This window comes from Cornus florida, unplaced genomic scaffold (genome assembly GCF_030987335.1).
Source record: "Cornus florida cultivar Cherokee Brave unplaced genomic scaffold, ASM3098733v1 CherokeeBrave_3.0.0_Hap2_Chr08, whole genome shotgun sequence".
In the NCBI taxonomy this organism is placed as follows: Eukaryota; Viridiplantae; Streptophyta; class Magnoliopsida; order Cornales; family Cornaceae; genus Cornus; species Cornus florida.
Window position 1 is genome coordinate 44,146,161 of NW_026775578.1, and position 5,542 is coordinate 44,151,702.

The window sequence follows — 5,542 nt, forward strand, 5'->3', positions numbered from 1 at the left end:
ATAGAATGCTATTACTACTACTAACTATTAACCTAGTTAGAGTGAGTAGGGATCGTCCCAAGGGAAAAAAGTCGTGTTTTGGAATCAATTGTTGGATTAGTAGGTCGAATGATCAAAAGATGGTTTGATTCGATTAAACTAAGATTCAATTAAAACAATGCAAGAGAGCAACAATCTAGAAATTAGAGGGAAAATAAATGAGAGAGGGGTCTTGGGGCTTATAGTTCACCACTAAGCTTTACTTTACCAAGCACTAGCAATTGTAAATTAATGGGGAAATTCAACTTGTAAAATGGGTGTGTGTGTCACTAATTGAAAACTAAGCATGGATGGCAGATAAGCATAAATTGTCTAGTCAATCTAGTGAATAGCACAACCTATCAAATGAGACCTATAACCATTCAATTAAAACACAATTAGAACACACACAAAAATCTAGAGAAATGTACTCTTTGCACTCATGAGTATGGAACATCAAACAAAAAGAATGGATTGTCCACTTATCTAAGAAATTAAAACAATTACACTACATCTAGGCTAGAGACATGAAAATTAAACTAATCAAACTAAAGGTGTGGCACAATCCATCAAGAAACAAATGTGAACCATCAAATAAACCACAAGAGTATTCAATTACGCACTATGCTTTGACCATCACTAGATTAACAATATCAATACACACATAGACATGTATTAATTTTATTAAATCTAGAGTAAAATACATGAACATTCATTCTAGCATACATAGACATATGGATAGAAATAAATGATCAATTGAAAGGATTAATCCATACAAATCAAGTAAAAATCACAAGATTTATATTTATTCAAGGTCAAAACATTTATTACAACTAAAATCCCCAAAAATGTACAAAAGACTAGGTCTAGGAAGCAAACTTAGGGGTTATCTCTAGCCCAAAGTGAATGATTTAGCCACTCATTGTAGTGCTCATGGAACCCTCAAGAGTTAGTTTGGAGGTTGACATCATCATCTTCATGCTTACTTTTCTTCCCAAAACCTTAGTTCTAGAGAGGAAACTATTTCTATATTGATAAAAAATCTATCTCTATCAATGATACAAGATAATGTTCAATTAATTCATTACATGCTTTTTTGAGTAGGCACCAAGTCAGAAATACAGCCTATGATTGGAGAAAATTCGCAGCTACTCGAGTTAGGTGAAGATTGGCGCACTCGAGAATTAGACAGCACACTGCCAGTACGCATTTCGATCGATCGAAGATGACGTGGCATCAAAATATCTTCTGGGCCTTATCCACTTTGCTGAGCTGGCACCGCCTTGACTTCGATCGATTGGTATTCCCTTCGATCGATCGAAGTTCCTCTGGTGCAATTTTCTTGGCTTCATTCCAACTTTGCTCCTTAGCTCCAAAATTGGGCTAAATGACTCTTGTTAGCCTGTTTGAACTTTATTAACCTGAAATAGGCAATAACGCAAATAAGTACTTAAGATATGAAATTAAGATAGATGAATGAATTAAAATACCCTAACTTAGGTGTTAAAATGCGTCACATTTGAGCACTTATCAATTTGCTAATAAGTTAGAGATCCATTTTATTTTATGCCATTGTCAAGATATGACTATGTGATGTGTGCTGTGTGGGTGAGCTGGCTAATAAGTTTGGACTCACTTTATGTCATGTCATTGTCAGGATATGATTATGACATTCCATTGTCAAGATATGGCTATGATGTGTTATGTTTGTTATGCTATTGTAAGGATATAGCTATGTTATCTCTCATGTATGTATGTCATTGTTGGGATATGGCTATATACTATATTTATATGTGTGCCCTGATACGAGCTTGAGGTCTCAGGATCAATGGTTAGGACTGAGACGTTTATTGCTGGTTGAGATGGGTAGCTCGTATTGATGATTTGTCAGCCCCGGTAGTAGATGGGACACTAGACCACTTTGTGTGTATTGTTGAGTGATACCCGCTATCAGTTTGAGGCTGCCCTATACAGAGTGAGAGTCTTTAGTGTATATAAATGTCTATCGACTATGTAGATATTGCATGAGTTGGTTAATGATGTATTGTTTATCGGTTCTCTGATTGGGTCATTGTAGATGGACTTGTTCTTGGGTTTTGACCTATCTTTGTTATATTTTTCAGGTGCGTATAAGTTCCAGTCCTAGATGTTATTCATGCTGATAAGAGAGTATTCATCTTCATTCTTCTGGAGTCATTGACGTATGATATTATCCTTGTATAGTTTATTTAATAGACTTGATATATTTGTATTTCAGATATGACATTTTGATTAGAGGTCCATGAGACGAATTCTCGAGTTATATTTTGGAGATTATTGGTATCAGAGATTTATTATTTAGAAAAAATCTATTATTATTTTATTTTATTTTATTATTATTTTTTTTTTCACATAAATTTCCCTACTAGCCTTGTACATCAACTCACCCTTGAAAGCTCTAGATTTCGCAGTGACCCGCTCCCTGAGATATTTGAATGCTTCCACTTTATATCTAGGCATAATAGTAGGCAAACCTAGGTACACATTTTTCCAGTCTTCTAAAATAATCGCCAAAACATTTCTGATCTGACCCTGTGAAGCACCACTGGAATTTCGGCTGAATAGTAAGCATGACTTATCGTAATTCACCAACTGACCACTCAAGGCTTCATAATGGTTTAATATCTCTTTTATCTGGTTGACTTCAGATGTAGTAGCTTTCCACAAAGAACGGCATCATTTGCAAAAAAGAATGTGAGTAATCGGAGGAGAATATCTGCTAATTTTGATCCCTTTAATTAGCCTATGTTGTTGAGCTCTTTTCAACATCAAAGTAAGACCTTCAGTACACAATAAAAACATATACGATGAAATTTCAGCCTCGCCATTAATAATAATGGAATATGTCACTGTTCTAATACATTCCATCATAATTCACACCCATTTGATCCCAAACCCCATCCTAATCATGATTTCTTCTAAGAATGACCATTCCGCCCTATCATAGGTTTTGGCCATATCCAATTTCAATGCAATATAATTTGTTTGGGTATCTTTTTGAGAGTTAAGGTAATTGATGATTTCCTTTTAGAATGTTCTCAATGTATTTATTCTCTTATCTATCCCAACTCTAAAGCACTAACACGGTAATGAGTAAGAATGTCAATAGGATGGGTTCGGGATGAGACACTATTTTTTAAAACCCGTTCCACCAATTTTTTTTTTTTTTTTCCCAACCGCAATTTCAGACTCCCCACATCAAAGTTTGGCGTAGGTTTGAGGCGCCCCAATATGCATATTTTTTAAGAAAAATAATTTAAACTTGAATTAATTTAAGATAAATTTTATAATGTTTTTGTAAATAGTCAAATATTTAACAATCATAATAACTAAAATGTTGTTAAAATTTAAATTATTATAGGAAAAAAAGAAAAAATTATAGCTAATAAAAGAATATTTATTTATATATAAATTATTAATCGGGGCAAGTTCGGGGTTTTGTAGATTTTAAATTCTCTTTTCAAAAATGCCCCTAATTTGATTAGGGTGACTCCAAATTCATCCCAATAGGGATATAGCAAGTTAATAATGAGTGGTTGATATATGTTGAACTTAGCTTGTTTAAGACAACATGGTTATATAAATTGTATCTAATCATTCATGGGCTTGCAATACCAATATTTGTTTGCTTTCATTTTTTTTCCCCCTAAAAACACAAAATCTTACTCTGTATTAATGAAAATCGGATAACTAAAAGTTTGTGGCACAATTCTTTTACAACCTCATTAATCAAACAATGAGGGGGGAAAGTCATCAAAACAAAATAGCTCAAGCTTCTTTATGGAGGTATATTTACTCAAAACGATAGCAACAATTTGCAGCTTGTATTTTTGGTAAAATAATGTTTAATAAAATTTTCATAAAAAACTGAAATTATACTAATGCTAATGAAGAACAAAATAAAATTATATTTCAGTTTTATTAGTATGGTTTGGTAAGTCAATACCAACGCATTTTTATCAAATGAGCAATAACCCAGCTGGTATAAACCAACCTCCCTGAAGGCGAAGGAGAGGTTGGGGGTTGGAAAAAAAAAACACTAAGACATTCTTTCTGACAGGTTACATACTCAAAACAGACCATCACTCCACAACCAAATAACATCATGATCATCTATTTCATAAATGTTGTTGTTCAAAGGAGAATTGGAATCGCTTACCGGATAAGTGTGGGTTCTACACAAACCTAATTGATGTAATAATTTCCTATTTTGGGTGTCTTCTAATTAGAAGCAAAAATTGAAATTCAGTAGAGTACTAACATGGAAAATTACTCGGACAAGTTCTGTGTACCAGGTTTGGAAACAATATAATTTCAGAAATAGATCCTCTCGTTTCATTAAGGATGCTCAAGCTGATCATCGTGGGTACCCATATGATAAAACCATTGCAACCGAGTGGAATTTACCATCATCCTTCTTTGAGCCAAACCAAACAAACCCCTTCTTCACCATATTCTAGTTTGCCCGTGCTCTGTTTTATTGGCTTGAATGTTTGAAATTGATGTTCCCCCATTACTAACTAAGTTGGAGTTTAATTCTGATATGTGGGCTAGATTGGGCCATATGATTGGACCCATTTTTTGATTCTCCTTTTATGATCCTTCTTTTGCATTTTTTGGATTGGACTGTTGCCCTTTCGGCCTCGGGGTATACCACAAGTTTTTAAATACCCTTTATTTGGGCTCCTAGTGGTTGTAAGTTTCCCATCAGATTTGTCAATGGGCTCTTCATTATCATCTTTTTGATGTTAAATGAGACGTGTGGCCTTCTTGGCTTCGCCTTCTCATTGAGGACTTCTCTGGTTCTGTTTAATCTTTTTCTTATTTTGTAAAAAAGTTAAAAAAGAATGAATGTTTTGCTTGTGGATATGCAAGAAAATCAGTCACGTAAGATAATTATTCTATATAATTAGAGTAATGATAAAGGAATTGAAAAGAAATATTCGAATTAATATCGAATTTGACATGATTGGTTATATTTATCATGGGTTAAATAATTATTTTTTAAAAACTGTTTAAATAGATAAAATGAAATAAAACAAGTCAGATTCAAAATTTATTTGAAAAAATCATTCAGTGACTTTATCATTTTCTATATAATTATTATATATATATATATATATATATTTATATATGTTTTCTCTTTTGACTAAATATTAAATTGCTACAAATATAATTACCAAGAAAGTTTTTTCCTCTTTTTTTAACAAGTCTTACTATATTTATATTGAAAATACGACATTCATATAACTTATTGTATCTATAACTTATTGTATCTATAACTTATTAAGCACGTTCTCAATCTTTCAGAATGGATTATATGTATTACTAAAGAATTGAATATACACAGATAATCTTCAAGTTCTACATTCCCAAAAAAAAAAAGAAAAAATTACAACTATCACTAAATTGAAAATTTATTATTGTGTTGTAAAATTACGGTATAAATTTGTTGCATCAATTAAAATAGTTTCAACCGCCCATT